This window comes from Calypte anna, chromosome 3 (genome assembly GCF_003957555.1).
Source record: "Calypte anna isolate BGI_N300 chromosome 3, bCalAnn1_v1.p, whole genome shotgun sequence".
Taxonomy (NCBI): Eukaryota; Metazoa; Chordata; class Aves; order Apodiformes; family Trochilidae; genus Calypte; species Calypte anna.
The window spans coordinates 65,690,144-65,709,205 of NC_044246.1; the positions used below are offsets into that span (position 1 = coordinate 65,690,144).

Genomic DNA, 19,062 nt, shown 5'->3' on the forward strand with positions numbered 1-19,062 from the left:
GTACAAAGGTATCAGCTTATTTATGCAAATTATGAATTTAAGTTCCGGTATAGATGCCTTCAGGATCATATCCCACCAGTGTGAGAATTGACTGAATGTTTTATCTCCTGCTTCCTTTCACTTAACTTGGCACTAATTAACAAGAGGACTTTGCTTTTATGTCTTGGAAGCTTGATTTCTAATGCTGTTTGAAACTCCAGGCATACTGTATCACCTTGATCACTTCTTTGCAAATGCCACTTAACTCCTCCTTAAACACCTTCACAGACTGCCTGCCAGTAGAATTCCCTGTTTGGTAGAAACTAGAAGGCTGCAATTGCTTGTAGATTTGTGCAGCCCTGTTTTCAGATTTGGGTCCTGCTTGCCACCTACTATCCATCTGCTGCCACTTTAAGTGATACATCAGTACTTCAGTGGTATGTTTTAGTTCCTTCAGAGCTCTGAATTGATCTTGATTATTTGTTTCATTTTTATGAATTTATGATTCTTTTTAACTCCTGTATTTCATAGACTCCTGGAGTCACTCAGCATGGAAGGGACCTCAAGAAGTCACCTATTCCAGCCTCACTAGTGAATATTAAATATTAGAATTGTTGTTTTGAGAATCTCCTTGCATGGCAACGTGCCTAGGGCTCTTCAGGATTGAACACTGGAGCAAATCTAGCTTTTCTGCAATGACTTTGTTTCATGCACTGTCTCTTTTACAGAGACATCTCTTATTTGCTCCTCCTGGCTTTCTGGCTGGCCTCATGTTTTTCTTTTCATTGTTTAACTTAAAACTTTACTTCTAGCCTTAGTAATTTTTTTTTTTCATTTAACTTGTCAGACATTACCAGTTTCTGTACACGTAAACTGTACTTCTGTTTTTAATTACCTTCTATACAGTCACACCAAAAGAAGACAGAGGTCATCTGCGCTTTTTGATTTGAGAATCTTGTGACTCTGAACCTTATCTTTTATCCCCCAAGTCATCTCCAAATATTTTACCCATTTGGCTGTTTCTTTCCAAGTTCATTTCAGCTGGTACTCTCGATTCTTTGTCAAAGCTGAAATACTACCAAAGTGAGCCTTTTATGACAACATGTTGAATTGAAGAATGTGGCCTCTGTTAGACAGTAATATCTCAAACTGAGTCAAGTGCTACTTTTTCCTCTTACAGACTCTTGAGTGTCTGCAAGAAGCTGTCATTATAGTGTATAAAAGCATATAGTGCTTAACAGCCAATTCAGGGACAGAGGATTTAAAATCTCTTGTTTCCCATAATCTCAGTCTACAATCTCCATTAGTATTTAATTCTCTTCAGCACCTTTAATAGATCTCTTTCTGTCCTGGCAGCACCAAAATGTACTACAGAATCCCTGTGTATTCACATTCTGGAGATAACCTTGACTCTTAAGTTTTTCCTTGATGTAGACTTTTCTTCTGCTGTTCCAAGCAGACTGCCCTTCAGTCTTCTATTTCTGTCTCTTAAATTCCTGCAGTGCAATTATGTTGTCACTGTTGATGAAACCCATCTCTGTTAAATAGGTTCCCTATGCTCCAGAAGCTTCCTTATTCCTAATACTCCCATTCTCTTTCTGCCAATGTTACTTGCTCAGCTTCTCTGTGCAACTCTGCCTCAATCTGGCCCCACGCATATTGCTGAGGAAACTTCAAAGAATAGTAAAAAATATGCTCATTTTTAGTCTTGGACTTACTCATATTTTGCTTCTTGGTCTTCTCTTGCCTCTCTGCTTTGGAATTACTGATACCATGTATTCGTACCCTGACTGGTAACTCTTGCTCAGCTCTGAGAATCTGAAGACTTGTGAAGCCTCTGACACCTCTACACCAGGCACACAGCTGCCATCACAAACAATTTTTGTGCCTCATAATAAAGGCCTTTGGGGCTGGTCTACTAACTTAAAGGTAAAATAGTGGCAATTTACATTAATTCAGTGAACTGCTGTCTGCTGGAGTTCAGCAGTGGCTATGTTTCTCTTTTAGATGCCTGCAATCAGCATGAATACCCGCAGCAGGGTAACAGCAGTTATGGAGATAGCCTGCTGCAGCTGTGGTACCTAAGCCTACTAATCTCTGATGAAGCCAGCTGCCAGAGCCCTGGGTTTGATCTGAGAAACATGAGTTTAGAACTCTGGCCTATACACAACCACATTCGGTGGTTTCTCTTATGTGGTTTGTTTGGGGAGCTTCAAAAAAATAAAAATAATTGTTTTTTTCTGATGGCAAACTTATGTGATTTTTTTTTTGCATTCATGCCTTGACTTGAGAAATAACTGAACAGAAATACTTTATTGCTCCTTACATTAAGCAAAAATCCTTGCTTATGTCCAGATTGCTATAGTCTGATGCTATAAAGCTCACGAACTGTTAAAAGGGACAACTATTATTTGTTTGCAATTGTAACAGCTGGTGTGTTTGACATGAGCTTGTGAGCTGTATTATTAAGTAGAATTCAAGCAGCTGAGAGAGAGATGGTTTGTTTGCTCTGAAGATTTGGATCTCAACCAAGTCCTCCAGTTTAACTTGATTGTGGTTCTACAGAACAGTTGGAGAGGGCATGTCTACCAGAAGTACCAGTGTGGGTGCTTTCCTTTTGGGTAGCAGCACTAGATAGACTTGAAAGAAGAATTGTTTGCTTGTGAGTTAATATACTATGCAGAAGAAATGGTATGTTATGCTGTTAACAGTCTGTCCAGAGTCTCCATGCTTCTTCAAAGGAGTTCAGTCTCCAGAATGTTTGTTTATTTATCTCAGTATTCAGTTCTGTCATTTTGCAGCAGCAAATGCAATTGCAATAATAAAGCAGAATAAAGGGAGAGAGTAAAAACATATTGCCTGAAGAGTTAGTAGGATTGTCCTGTAGTGCAAATTTAATAGAAAATATACAACACAGGGTTAAATACACGGTTCTGTGGAGTCATTTGCAAGTGGTGCTCAGAATATTGCAAATATTCTGTCTAGAGAAAAAAACATATATAATTTTACAGCCAAGAATCTGCCTTATTTCTGCAAATGAAAGCAACATAAAAATATCAGTTGATGCTGACAGTGGGACTAGATCAGCATTTGATTTATACTCTTTAGTTCTAGGCTATATAAAATACTTAGGAAAATATGTTCTCTCTGTAGATGTATTATAAAAGTTCAATTATATGATAAGTAATAAATGTTTCTGAATTATTGTACTGTATTGGGGTTTTTTTAGCCCAAAAAGTACAGGTAAGATTAATACATGCCTGAAGTAACTTCATGTCTTCATCTGAGTTATTCACAATGTTTTGCTAGTTTATTTAAGATTCCATCCTGTGCTCTGTCTCCACCAACTAAGTCAGATCCAGAGCTTATTTTTCATTAAGCTGAGAGTTAAGTAGATGATACTTTCCTTTCCTTACTAGCTTAGAGAAGATAAAAGCATAAACCATCCAGTGGAAGATTGCTGTGTTTTTCATTCTGTTGGCAACCACTGAGACATTCCATCAGATTCTCAAATCTGCCTTTAGCAAAGAATCCTTTTACTTCTGTATCTTTTTTGCAAAAATTTAAATTACTTGTATTAAGGAATATTTAAGTGTTAAGTAATTTTACGTATTTTAAATACAAACAAGTGAATAGAACTCTATGATAAAATTGGGAAAGCTCCTCATCCAATTTGCTGTTTTAAGGATCAGATTAGAGATTCATTACAAAACCCCACTTTGTGCTTTGTACAATTCCTGCTGCTTCTAGCTAACTGAAAATCATTGAGGAAATGGAATGTTTGAATTCAGAAGCAGACATCATTGCTGTTCTTGCATGCCCTTCATGCCTCCAGCAATAGGTACAGATAATGGCAGCTTTGCTGCAGAATTCAGATATTCTTTTAGTCGTTTTTGGATTTAGCCATACATCTTGCTCAGGAGATCAAACCTGAAACAGATACAAACAAAGTTAACTGGCTTTAGGTTAGCATGAGCTCTTCAGATTAAATTACAGAGTGCTAATTGCCCAGTGGTTTTGTTTGTTTGTTTTGCAGGATCTATTGTTTGTGCTTTTTAAAACAACAGAAATCTGAAAGATTTGAGAGGAAAGATAGGAAAGCAGCCTTTCACCAGCTCATTCAGAAATTGCAGGGGTCCATGTGCTATTTGTTTGTCAATTTTTTGTAGAAATGCAACACTTTAGTAATGTTGATAAATGTTGTGGTTGATAAATGAGTGCAGTTCCTGTCTCTCCTGTGCCAAAAGCTTGCCTCTGACATATGCAGGCTGTATTTGCACCCTGTGTGCAAATGATTGAGAGGGAATTTGGAAGAGATGTTCATATGAAAAATCCTGTTCCACTTCCAGCACAACAGATGCCAAGGGTAATTTGGGGTTGTGGCAGGTGTTTTCCCCTAAATAGAGCTGTCCTGAAGCATTTGGAAGAGAAATCTTTGTTGTCCTCAAATAAATTAATATGAGATCATCTTGCATGTGGCTAAGTGCACAGAAATGGGCAAACTGCAAACTTTTTTTAGTCAAAAAATGGCAAGAGGATGAACCAGAACTCATTAAGATTTGAAAGGTAAAAAAAGGAGCAGTATGTACTGCCAGTGTTTAATATGTCTCATATGCTTCCTTGAAAGAAATATAGTTCAAGGTGTATTTAAATAGCAGATTCAGTTTATTAACCTACTGTTTATATTGCAAGTCCTTTGTCAACAACTATTGCACTTATTCCCACAGGTGTTAGCTGGTCAGCTATTTTACTGTTCAATTTTCTAGTAAGGCGTAAGAGAGGCCAGGTGGTGGTAAGATGTTCTGAAGAACTTGGATTATGTGTGATGTGTTCAGTTCTGATATTCTTCACTCAACACCTTTGATTGCTTACAGTAACCCACCTGACCTTGATAACACCTTCATATAGTAGCTAAGTCAGTGCAGTATGAAGGGGCTCTTGTAATTCAGCTACATGAGGGCTCAAAAGCTTATTTTAACTACACAAAACCCCAGCCTTATGTAAACTGGGAAAATTCTAAAGCAAATAAGGGAAGATCATTCCAGCAGCAGTGTTCCTGGAGTAGAGCCAATCTTCAATTAACAGAAAGCAATCTTCCTTCTGACATCAAGGGCCAGTTCCATTGTTTCTTATGATTCAGATATATTGAACTACTGAAAAGGCCACATAAGTATTTAATCTGAAGAACTAGATGTGTCTGGTTTCTTTCTTTTTCAGCCTTTAGGCAGTCGTCTGCTTTTGCAGGCTAAGCAAAATAGCCACACTAGTTGTTTTTGGGAGCTGGTTCAGTCCAGTTAGTGCTTTAAAGTTGTGTTGTCCCTTGAGGGGCAAGTTGTCCTTAATTTTTGCAAGCATGACTACATAATTTTACAGTCCGGCAGATCCCCAGGATCATCATGTGTAAAGGATATGCTGTAAATTTAATTCTCTTCCATGCTTCTTTGAAAACTCTTTTGTTTTCTTCAAACCAACAGCTGCAGAACAAAATCTGCCTCTCACAATGCCGTTTCTTAAAGGATGCTATTTTCCCCAACTTGTTCTTAAAAAAACCCTGTTCAAAATATACAGGCAATTTCTATCTTTTTCCTTTTATCATGCAAAAACAGTGAATAACTCAAACCTTCTCATCATCTGCTTGCAGGGTATGTCTTACAAACATCGTTCAGTCTGTGCTCAGTCTTTTCTCTCCAGAGTTGCTTTTTCCCCTTTTATGTTCTAGAGGGAAGAGCAAACAATCTTCTTGCTTCCAGGGAAGATCAATAACTGCTGAGATGCTCTGGGCAAATGTTGCCATGCTGCTGCAGGACACTATGGGCTGGGGCTCGATATGTCTGGGCAGACCTTCTGATTTGCATGAAGGTTGTGTGTTAAGTTAATAGGGTCATTAACTGACCCAGGGCCAAAAGTAAAAATTGATCGAGATAGCAAGATAAGCTCCTTGCTCAGGCATTTTTTCGTAGACAGACAGACTATAACAGTTGGTTATAGAAGTGCTACAAGAGTGTTGCTGGTGCTAAGATGCCCCTCTTCCAAATCACGCTTTTAAGAATCTTTCTATGTATAGTTCCAACTGGAAATTACAGTTAAGAGACTATAAGGTTTTAATTTGAATACCCTCAAATATAAAAATGATTTAGTGAAACCTGCAAAGTATTCTCATAAACAATGGCTCTGTGAAGTGTTCAGTCAAACAGAAAAATAAAACACTAAAGCTATGAGTTTTGGTAAAAATGGGGAGTATTTGAATCCTATGTCTTTTTTTCTTTCCCCTTGGTAAGTAGTATGGGTCTGGAAAGCAATGTAATGGTACCTTTATATGCTAGCATGCATACTTGAAATCTTCATTAATACTTCTGACCATTATTAACTCCAAATATACACTGCATTAAAAAATAATGTTACTCTTTGGAGATAATATCTTCTTGTTTAGTTTAGGAAGGATTTTGAGGTTTAATGTTTAAAAAAGTTTTAACTGCAGGGAATTCAGAGAAGCCATTGAATTGCTCATGAATTTATGACTAGCTGGCAGCACTGCTCTTCAGTTAAAGCAGTTGGTTTTGATGCTTAGGAATTGGAAACATCTACTTGCCTCCTGATATTTTAGTCACTTTAGTTTTATAGCCTGTCCAGTAAGAGAAATAGTCTTACAGTAAACAGAAAGCACTGAATTAGTCTGTCTGATGATTTAACTTACAACATAAAAGCAGCTTCTTAAATCATAGTTCTCTCTTGAAGCCTCCTGTTTAGCTTACATAAAAAGAGCTACAAGGGAGCTGACATTTCTTTTATTTAATTTAAGGAAAATACAGAAGCACTTTATTTAGGTTCATTTGGGTATGCCTGTTATTCTTCCGACAATTCAGCGACTGCTGTCTTTCAGGGAAATCTCAACAATAAGAAAGCATCACTGAATTAAGAAACCATCATCATCTTTTCCTGCTATACAAAAGAAGTTTTTTCTTGTTACGATACATAAATTGAATGCTAGATAGGTGGTGTGTCAGAAGTCTTGTGGAGGAAGGAACCTGCAGAGCATACTAAATTTTAACATGTTCCTCCCCCCTGAAGAATAACTTAGGAATGCACCATCAGCGCAACTCCCAGTGTTTAAGAATTCACCTATTGAAATCAAGCAAAGCTGCTTGGGCACTTTCAAATCCACGGTGAATTTACCCATGTGGCACCTTCTCAGTCATACCTTTTTAATGGAATTTACCAAAATAAATGAAAGAATCAGTTTCTATGATGTTAGTGGTTGTCACAGTCATCAATATTTACTTGTAGTCTGAAAAACTGCTTAGACAGTAAGGGACAGAACAGATTAACCTTTTGTTTCCTTTTCCATATATCTAAAAGGGAAACAGAAATAATCTGTAGCTGCTGGTATCAGAGAAAGATCATTGAGAAATTTTTATGATCAAATGGCTTGCTCTGAAGTGATCCATGCTGTAAATCTAACGTTTATGATGTTTCCAGTATCTGAGATGACAAAGTCTGGAAATTCCTGTGCAGACTTCAGTACTAGTATAAGGATTAAAATAAGTGCTTTACTGTTACTGTTTTAACAGGGGACAGCCTTAATATACAACTTTAATTTTCATCTTATATTAATTATATTTGATATGTGTTTAAAGAGTAGAAGAAACACTCTGAAAAACTCTAAAATATATTTTTAATTTACTTTTCTTGTGCCCATGAACTCACCAAATTAATGTTCAATAGAATTGCCCATGTATGAAGAGGAGCAGAGGATCTCTGGTAAATGACATGAGAGTAAACTTCAGTGCAAATGAGGGTCCTTAAGCTTTTTGTGTTTAATGAAGACTATGTAAAGGCTGGATCTCTGTTATTCTCTGCCCATCATCATAATTGTTTTTTAAAACTTTGGTGTTCAAACTTGTCACTTTAGATTCTCATCCTTCTTTGTTCCTTGTCCAAATCCTTTTGTCAACTGTGTTCTAAGTAGCTCCCTAGTTACTAGTAGTTCTTATTATTGTTATTAATAATTAACTTCTTACTTCCTAAAACAAGCCACCTACTACCTTATAAGAGGAGACTATTGATGATGAATAGTTTGTTCCACTGTTTACTGAAGCTATAGTTTGGGCAAAAGTCATGTAGGACTAGACATGCCCTAATGCTGTGCCACAGTGTATGTGTAACATGCCAACTTTCATTGGCAACTAAAACATGAGAGATTGCCTCTGAACATCATGAAACATGTTTTTACTGTGAGGGTGACCAAGTGCACTCTGTTACCCAGAGAGATTGTGGAGTCTCCATTCTTGGAGATATTCAAAAGCCTCTGGACACATTCCTGGGCAACTGGTACTAGATAGTCTGGCTTGAGTAAGGGGGTTGGACCAGATGAGTAACTGAGGTCCCTGCCAACTTCAGTCATTCTGTGATTCTATGAACTTTCACTTGTATTTTCATGAAAACACAACCCACTTTATCAGAAAACATTAGGGAAAAGGAAACCCTTCCTTTCTCAGGACCACAGCTCTACTGCTGTAGACCCACAACAATTGTACAGCAACAGGAGTAACTCTTTCCAGGTAGAGCATACTCTGAGCTGGCTGAGGAAAATGTACTCTGTGCTACCTGGTCTGAGGACACTATTAATATAAATTTAAAACATTTGAATACTGGTTTCTGAGGAATATAAATACCTGATTTAAAATACCTGTGATGGTGTCAGATTGAGACTATGTGATGATTGGGGAAAATTTTTTGAGCAGGACAAGAGCAAAAAGGCAGAGTAGGTTGGGGTTTTTTTCTGTTTCCTTAGTGAGCAGACCAGGTTTGCTCTGTAGGTGCTATTTGTCATACTTGTATATTTGATAAGCATCATTTAAAACTCTTTCCATTTAGAAAAAGCAAGTATCTTGTAACGCTGACTGAAACAAACAGCTCTCCATATGCTGTTCATTTAACATTATAAACCAAATAGAATATCCTTTACCTAGGCAGAGTGATTTTAGCCTCCTCCATGTCTGCTACTGTGGTCTAGGAACATACTTTAGAGTGAAGGCACTAAATCACTTAATGGTATCGGAATTAAAAGATACAGTAGAATTTACAAGGCCAGGAATGAATCTTCTGTTAGCACTTTATGCTACATTAAGTATGTAATTACTGATTCACTGTGCAAAGTTTATTAGGCTCCTCCATCCTACTCCCTGCTTTCACACAGATGGTGTTGCAAATCACCTCTCAATGGTCACCTGCTTGAAAGCAGAGTTTCATATGCAAAGTGCCATTCTTTGTTTAGATATGATAGCTTGCAAGATGGAAAATGAGACAGCTATTTAAATTTGTTGTTGCAGCACTTGGGATGGGTACACAGGATTAAATAAAAAGAAAATTAGGAAGCAGATGCTTGTGGCTTAACAGAGGAATTGTGCTAAAAGATACTCTTCACTACCAGTGGATGTGAGTAATTTTACTAAGGCAGCAGTTTCCTTAATCAGGAAAAACTTCTAAGATGACATCCAGATGTTTTCTTTATCGCTTCAAAATGTATAATGAGTTCTCATTGTATATGTCATATTTTTAATTCCATTCATATTTGCTTAGGTACATTTTCAAATACATATATCATCTTAAGTGTAAGAAGACCTGAGAACATGTTTTGTCCCTTTGACATTCTTGCCTAGTGTATGAGTTCACTCTAGGGCTTAGAGTGTCTCATCAGCATCCAAGCAGTTGAATATTAGACTTCTGCAGGCTTGAGAGGATTTGTTTTGTTGAGGATGGAGGGGTTCTAGGATGGAGATTTCTAGTGCTAACATCTCTTCCTATTATAGTTGTGCTGTTGTATGGTGCTTCTTGGAGTGCTGCCTCTTGTCAGAGCAGGACATGTGTTGATCCATGTGTTAATATCCACTATGGTGGGTTAATATCCTGTTTCAGTTATGTGGATATCATGTAAAAAAATAAATTTAAAACTTCAGCTAGCTCTTAGGTGTGGGCTCAGTCCTCCATCTTGGGTTGTTGATGGTTTTAATGCCTGTGAGCTTGCCATCTGCCCTTACTGGAAACCAAGCTTTATTTGACTGGAGACCTGGGGCTCCAGGCTTGCCATTGCTGACAGGGCACAAGACATGTCAGATCTTTGATGCTGATTCACAGACAGTGAGCTGTTTCATAATTTATTTGTGGTGGTGTGGGATTTGAGAATCTTGATTTGAGCACAGCTTCTGTAGGCACGAGCCTTGTTACCCAGGGTTTGGGCCTTGGGGGCCAGCTGCCAGCACATATGCAACAAATCCAACTCACACTGTGTATTGCTCCTCTTGAAAAATGAAGGCTGCCCTGAGTTTGGGGTGAGGAATTCTCAAAGGCTTTAATAAATAACAAGTTCCTTTTATTACAGGCATTTGTTAACATTTGTTTACTACATTCAGCACCACCTTTTCTTGAATTATCACAACAAAGTTACTATTAGATAGTTCATGAGCTTTCCAGGTACTAGTGGGTTGTAGCTAAGTTTTAATTGGGTAAGGATACATGATCTTTAAAAAAAACTAATGCTTTCTTTGACATTAGTAGATAAATTAGCAGTTACTTTTTCTCCTGTAGTCTAAAAGTTCTTACAGTTAAACTGTTCTTGGAATTTGTCTGTGTTAGCAGTCATAAATACTCATGAATAGCAAAAAAAGTAATAACTAAATATAACTGGAACAAAATCTTCCTGTATAATTTTTTAATTATACAGTTATTTAGCAATTCATTCCTTTATTCCAATTTTAAAGTGCAGGTCAGATATTTATAAATTACTGTACATTAAAATTTCTTAGGTTTATGCCTTGCCTTATTTCTGCTAGTTTGTACCAGTTATTACTGGCCTTCCTAAAATAAGATTTTCAAATACAATGTATTTACTTAGTTTAAAAAAACCTGAAATAATTACATGTGCTAACTACTGCTGATAACTTGAGGGGTTTTGTGCTTGTTGCTGTGCACATTTGTATTCCATCTGGAAATAACTCACAAATCCAGTTACTTTCATTTGATTAAGTTCTCTATAGTCTTTTTAATGGGAGAGGACTCTTCACAGCGGTATATGGCTTTTTAATACAAAAATCATCTAGAAAAGAAAATAAATTTTCTTGCCATCAGTGAAACCATAACAAAAAATCTAATCGTATAAAAGAAAGGATTTAAAATTTTCTTTCCTTCAGAAAAGTAATATAATTTCTTCAATAAGCATCTTTTAACATGAACTTGCTTCTATAAGCTGGTGGCCAGCATACTAGAATCATCTGGAAAGGGCAGTACAAATCTAAAAGTTTTCCAGTGTTTGTTACTTCCTCATGTTGTAAAAAAGACTGCTATTGCTCTGGCAGTTTGCAGGTGAAATGGAATTGTTGCTTACAGATGCCACATGCTGCCTGAATCACTCCAGTAAAGTTATTTGCATAGCTCTACAATAATTTTCAAAAGCTGGAAACTTAAATGCATCTTCCTGAAACACCACATCCTCTTGAGCACCAGGAACTTTTGCAAGGTTTGAGCACTCAAGTACAAGTTTGTGTCTTTTTCAGTCTTAGACTGGGAAAGTCCCCTTTTACTGTAGAAGACCCCTTTAACTTCCAGGATCTATAATTTCCAGGCTTTATAAACTGAAAACCATTTGTCTTCTAATACATTCCCGCCCAGCACTGTATGATGGCAGATGCTGAGCAGGACTCTGGGAATAGCTGCAGATAGTAAATTTTAAGTGAAATGTTCCTCAGGCTTTATATTGCTATGATACTGTTGTGCATTGTATGAAAACTTGGTGCTTTTGAGAATTTTAATGACATGTAAGAATCTGATATTATTTACCAATCTCAGTTAAAAAAAAAAAAAAATAATTAAGTCCTTTTCCTGGGATTTCTGACATCTCCTAACTCCAGGATGACCCTGCTCTGTGCTGGATAACAGCTTACCTTGTACTCCCTCTGCCGGTATCCCAACGGGATAGAGACCAGACCAGTTGCATTTGGGTAATCTCAAGGGAGGAGGAGATTTGCTTAAATTCTCAATAAAATAAAACGCTGCTCTACCCGGTCAAAGTTCTTGAGTGAAGGTGTGGCAAGCCATGCTTTGTAAAGGAGTTAAAGCACACTTTGTTTCCTTCACCATTCTTTTATGGAAATAGTGATGATTTAAATTTCCATCTCTTCACTGTCTGGGCTGACTGTAGTGGGTTTGGCTTGGGCAGCACAGGCAGTGTGGGATTCTTGAGGGTGTTTAGTGCAGAAGCATCCCCTTGTCTCTCCAACATAGAGCCAAGCCTTTGAGCTCCAGGTTGATGCAGCCCCAGGAGAGGCAGCCCTGCTCTATTTGGCCATCAGTGACCTTCTGCTCTTAAAGCTGAGAGAAGGCTGATCAGCTCTGAGCAGTGTAGTACAGATGGGCAAAGGTGTTTTGAGTCACTCACAAACCAGAAAGCATTCCCAAAACTCTTGCTGAGGAGCATGAAGCTGGCTCTGGTGTCAGCATGTGCTGATAAGCTCAGGCTGGTCTTTAAACACTGTAGATGTACCCTGGAGCAGAGCTCCTTTTTTAGTTAACTATCTTTCTCTCTGTCCTGGTAGGAAGACATGAGGTGGACTCATGCATTGGTGTGGCATTTCACATGTGTTTTGCTCAGGTCCATCAGGACCAGGGCTGGCCCAGAGCTAGCAAGTTGGTCTCCGATCTGGTCTTCTTCAGGAGAAAATGCTCAAAATATGTTCTCAGCACTTCTGTCTCTGAGTATACAATAAATAATACTACATCAGTCCTAAATGAAGCCCACTGAGCTCCTTATGTTTACCACACTGATGTTACTCATTACAATGCTTATTTCCACAAATGTTATTAACTGTCTCCTCACCTTGTATTGCAGATAATTCATAACTGACTTGCCTCAGCCAGAAGAGAGTGAGGACTGCATGAAATTAGATTCAAACCACCTGCTAGTGTCAAGGTGACAGTAATTGTAAAAGCAGTAATTGCTGCTGAATTAATGCCAGCAGCTGTGTAACTTTTCCAGGTGTCATAAGCATGGAAAATACTGTATAGGAAATAGTTTCAGATAATATGACACTACTTAAGTGTGGTATTAATTGGTACTGAAGATGGTGGAAGAATTCATCTTACAGTACTGCAAATATTCTGGTACATCAGGTGGAGTGCCACAATTTTGGTAGCATTTCTAATCTTCCATTGTAAAAATAAATCAAACACAAACTTCACAAAAAACAGTATTGTCTTTCAGCAAAGGAGGTACTGGAACAAATTCTTATAAGAGAGTTCTCCATTGTTAGCAGATAGCTTTAAACATAAATCAACATGTGTTATGCTGAAAGGATTTCTATTCAGTGTTCTGAAGAGCAGCAAAGTGGCCTGTCCCTGTTCATTTTTCTGCTCTTGTTTCCTGCTTTTGCACTGAAATAATCATGCCTTACCCTACTGGGAAAGGCAGTCAGGTACAGGAAAGAAAGCAATAAATCTTACTTAGTGGCTTGTCTGTTTCTATCTGTAAATATAAAACAAAAATGAAAAATGCTTAATTTGACACAATTAGAAAAGTGGAGAAAATGTTTTTGTCAATTGAAAAAAAAATAGGATTGTTTCCTTTGATGTCAAAATTTAACTTCTGGTTTCCCTCATTTAGAGGACTTTGTAAGGCAGAATTTTTGCTGATTTTAATTATGATATTGTGCCGTGTTATGCTCTTTTTCAATTATACGTACCTCATATGCAATTCTGAGTTACTTCTTTGTTTCCTGTGTTTTCTTTTCTTCCTGATTAGCAGCAGCAATTAAATCTATGATGAGGTAATCTAACATTTTCAATAAGTCATTTCAGTAAGAGGAAATGTTTTTGTTTATCTAGTGGAGATAACATTCTTGCACTCTAATGAAAGCCAGTGCTCACCAAATGACACATCTGGTCTGAGACCTGCAGTTGCATCATTGCAGGCAGATTCTTATTTCTCTGAGAGAACACTGTTTTTCCTAATAAGATTTGATAATGGATACAAGAGCCTGCAAAATGTGATTGATTGTCTGATTGTGTCTTGTGAGATGAGAAACACAGTCCTGAATATATGATCTCTTTTAAAAGAAAAATACCTTTTCTCCAAATCCATTGGAGAGATCACAAAACACACTTGGACTTCCATATGCCACAAGATTGTGTAGAGAATGTGACTAGCTGCTTTAAAGTGTGTATAAGTGAGTATTTGGAAAATTTAGTTCATTCAGTTCACATTCCCTTTTCATCTCAAATTTGTCTCTCTAATTCACAGTCCAAACCTCTATGTTTGTATCAGTGACACAAAGTAAGCAGAAACAAAAAACCTCCATGCCCCAAACTGCTTTTCTAAAAGCACCTCACTGAGTTAAGGTCACATTTGATGGAAAGTAATGGTCACAGGGTTTGGTGAGACTGTTGTGTTTTTAAGGCACTTGAGATTGGTAACCCAAAGGACATTGAAGGTGCTGCTATGAGCATTGAGCTTATTTTAACTCATAATGCATAGCCTACTGATATAACAGAAGTCTGAGTAAAAAATGTAGTAACTCTTATCTTCTGTATAACCTATTATGTGACTATAGTATCTAATTTGCTTTAGTGCTAATTTTAGCTTTGAGTAGGACTGCAGAGTGTGAAGAAGTCTGTGTATTTATTCCATGGAGGAGACTTTCTTAAGCAAGGCCGTCGCACAGTGAGAATCAGTATCATACAAGTTTATTAGGGATCTTACATAAACCTGTTATAAAATGTTAATAATACTTTGAGTTTAAAAGGAAGTATTATCTTGCATCCAAAATCTGTCTTCTGGGAAAATCAAGTTGGAGACAAATGCTTGAGAAAGAATTTAATATCCTACCTAACCTTACAGTGTTACATACTGATTGTATATTTCCGACAAGCTTCAGTTATCATTTGCTTTCCTGGATCACAGTCCTTTCTTTGTTGCAGTATAGTTTCTACATCTGAGTTAAATGCCAGTGCAATTTTTAATGGCCTGATTTTATTACTTTTTAAGGGTAGCCACAGTGCTTTCCTCTGAGTCCTCAATCTAAAAGAAGATTGATGACAGTGTGGCTTATTCATGGCATCACCTCATGAAGGGACAGCTGATATGTCAGGGAAATAACTCCACTGTTCCCCTTCCTTAAGAATATGCAATGTAGAAAGGAAAAATTAATGAAGCAAGTCGTGGAAGTCTTGGGGATGGTTGATAGACTTTTAGACTTGTAAGTAAATATTTAAACCATGAGAATTAAGTGTAGGCTGAGGGGTGGGTGCAGGTGTGGGACCATGACAGCTTCTACCATGTCTGATCCAGTTGGAGTAATCTGTGCAAGTAAGCTTTCATTCCTGCTGGCTGATCATCCATGAGGATAGGCCAGGAAAAGTTATGGAGCCTTTCAAGATAGCCACTGGGATGGGAATTTTTGCTGTAGATCTTTTCCTTTATTGTATGTAATATCTCATTTTTGAGTTCTGTCATGTCTTCCTTTACTCTATGCATCCCAGTTAAGACTGTTATACTTTTTTCTTACCGAAAAATTGTTACTGAGTGATACTGGGGAGAGATGAGGGCTTGGCAAAATATTGAAGTTTATGTCAGCAACAGATATATCTGGTAGATGATTCTATCCTTTACTTTTATTATCTGAAAAAACCTAATAAACTTACCCTCTACAATATTTATTTCTTGTCCAATACTAGAATTTTCTGCAAAAGGAAAATATTCTGAACATTGTGGACCATGTGCAGTAATTACAACATCTGGTTTTCCTTTTATTATATTTTAACTGTTAGAGCTGAAAATTGAAAAATAAAATGGTTCCTTTATTAATCTTCACCTCCTTACCCTTGCTGAGAGAGCTTAATTTTGCTGCATGAAATTGATATTTATTGCATTCAGTCATTCAGAGAGATGTTGTATTCTTGTCATCCTTGTCTGTATGTCTCTACTTTATAGGTAGTGATTTAACAGTCAGTTGCAGGGCCATGTTAAAAAAGTGCTAGAGGTCAAATTGGACAATGTCCATAGCTGACTTTTTTTCTTTAACTTTGGAAGCAGAAAAAAAAATCATAAGCATGCATTAGTAATACCTGTTTTAAATCTGCAAACAAGAAGTACATCTTCACCCCAAGACTTGTTCTGAAATTGTATGACGGTTTACAAATAATTTTTATATTCTCTTTTCCTAGTTGTCATCTAGGAAAACTGTTTACTACATTAGAAGAGTTGTATTTTGTACAGGAAAGAAGTTAGAATGCCCAGCTTCACCGAGTGTTCTAATGCTGGTATTTGTAACTTATCTAAGGCTATATTACATTTTCCTTGCATATCCATATGTAGGACAATGTTTCCAATGTTTCCCTACTCTTTTGTATTGGATGTGTTTATTTTTGATAACCATTATTTTTTCCATTTCCATGTAGTAGGTGTCTTATTTTTAAAGAATTAGGGTTGTTAATTTATAAAACAAATGCAATAGAATTAAAGAAATACGTGACATTTGGTAGAAGTATTTGAAAGCAAAGCATTATTGTTGTACATCAAATCTTAATTAAGTTATTCAAACATTACATTTCTGTCCAGCAGCAGTTATTGTAACAGTTTCTTTCCAAGTTTGCATGTAATCTTTTTAGCAGTGAAGGATTTGTACAGCCTGTAAGGTACAGCAGTTATTGCGCCTTGCTGCCCTGCTATGGCTGAATACAGATGGCTGTTTGAAAGGGGGATGTCCTCTTGTCCTTATGTACATATGTGAAAAAGAGTACATGTGGCACCTTTAGCCACATTCTGTAAAGTATATATCTTTTTACGTATGGAAGAACTATCTATTCCCTTTACATATGGTTTTCTGCTGTGAAATAGACATTTTTATAGAAATTTGGGGTCCCTGTTTGCTTGGGAGGGTCATTGTAACCTGTTTCCTGTTAATACTTTCAGGGCTGATGCCAAGGTTAGCTGGAATCACATGAGATGTTGTGAAAGTCTGAGGAGGCCTCTCTTGTGCTAAAAGAGTAAAGCAGAGGTTTGGGTTCAACAGAGCAAGGTGAAAAAAATGTGACTGCCCAGCATAACAAAGGGAAAGACTGTATGCTCCTGGTGGGGTTACTGGTGTTGACTTTTCTCAAAGAAATCTACCAGGAGATAATTGTGTTCTGCACCAACTGTTTCTGAGTATCCTACAAGGTTTTAACTCTTAGAGAGACTGACTGAACTATGTGCTTGATGAAGATAACAAATCCATAATTAATTCTCAGTAGAATCCACACAACTGGTAAACCATGAAGTCAGAATTAACATGGGTTATGAAGGGATTTCCAAGCAAATATCTTTACCAGCTGCCTCGTGCCAAGTTTCTTGCGGCACTCAGATGCAATCAATCAAAAAAGTTTTATGACTCCAGCCATATATAATTTGGCTTCAAATTGCTTAACCTCCCTCAAAATAGCTTGCACTCTAATTCTAAATCTTGAACTGTTGTCACAGAACTCTTGAGATCTGTGTCATATGAAAAAACTGAGGGGCAGTGTGGTGCTTCTTTATAGTAATGTGGTTATTCCAGAGTTTTATATTCTCTCCTGCTCATACATAGAATAAAACCTTTATTCTAGCTAGTTTGTAGAAAGTGAAATTTTTATAAGTTGTATGTTATTTATGTGGCAAGAAATTTCTTTATTACCTTGTTTTCACCAGCATAAGTATTTATATTAAAATATAAATCTATTTGCATTATTTTTCTTCTCTGAAAATGTGCTGTACCATACTTCTCTATGCAGGGTAGTGCATCAGATAAACAGGTTGATTACTAATACATAAAATTTGTTATAAATATGTCTGAAGGGGCAAAAAAGTATTTAAGGGATCCATTATTAAAAAAAAAAGAGAACGATGAAGGTGACTTTACTATTTTGGCTACTACAACTGGGATAATCCCTTTCAATGTTGCACAGGATCCCAGTGTAATTCCAAGCAAATAGGCCTTGAACATCCACATATTGAAATCTCTAAATAGGTTTCTATATTTAAGGTGGTACAAGATTGCTTCTAATTAAAAACTCTCTTATTGGAGCACTCAGTGCTTGGAAAGTCAGATTAATGTAAACTGAGTTGAGCTGGCAGTTGAAGGAGAGCAAAACCCTCTTTATTCTAGCCTTGTAACTATTCCTCTGAACATAAAAGTCCCTGATCTTAAATTGTTTGTCATTCTTGTGGGCACAAGTTAAGCAATTGGGATTTTTCTGCTTGTTTTTAAGGTGAAATCTGAAACTCATTATATGCTGGTGACCAGTTAAGTCTTGGTTGTCTATAGGGGTATATGAAAGTTTTTTGATTAATTGTAGCACTGACACTCATCTGGGTGTAAAGCAGCTGAGTCTATTATAGACTGGTGCTGCAAAAATATAATTTATATTTTGTTTCTGGTTTTTTTTGGTTGGGTTTTTGGTTTTTTGGGGGGGGGGGGTTTGTTTTTTGTTTGGCTGTTTGTGGGTTTGTTTTTTTTTTTGGTGGGTGTGCGAGGGGGTTCTTTTTGCCACAGATTGCCCATGCATTACATTTCCAGCATGGCAGGTACGTGGCAATCCAGCCCAGGTTCCTGTGGCATGCTGAGCCACTGCAATTTAACCTCATGCAACAAAAGCAGTTTCAGTGGCAGCATCCCCACTGCTGGGGGAGGGGGTGTCCCTGGGGACAGGCAGCTGTCCAGCTGGTGGCCTCTCCACCTAACCCCAGAGTGCCTGTCAGGCATGGTGGGGAGCATGCCAGCAGCTCTGCCCAAACCAGAGGGGCTCCGACTGCTCTGGTGTCTCTGGTTTGATGCTGATCATGCCAGATGCAGGTCAGCTGGGTATCATCACTGTGTGAGATGGGCTGTTGCTGTCTATAATGAAAAATGGGTTGTGCTGCTTTGTTCCTTTGATTTTACAGTAAAGAACCAATGATGCTTTATTGCACTTACAGTTTTTTACGGAGAGGGTGATCAAGCATTGGAATGGGCTGCCCAGGGAAGTAGTGGATTCTCCGTCCCTGGAGATATTTAAAAAGAGACTGGATGTGGCACTCGGTGC

At 37.5% G+C, this 19,062-nt stretch overlaps 1 protein-coding gene across 2 annotated transcripts in view; it reads left to right on the forward strand.

Moving 5' to 3' along the window:
* MAN1A1 (mannosidase alpha class 1A member 1) overlaps positions 1–19,062 on the forward strand; it is a 136,544-nt gene that overhangs the window by 60,815 nt on the left and 56,667 nt on the right. The window lies entirely within an intron of this gene.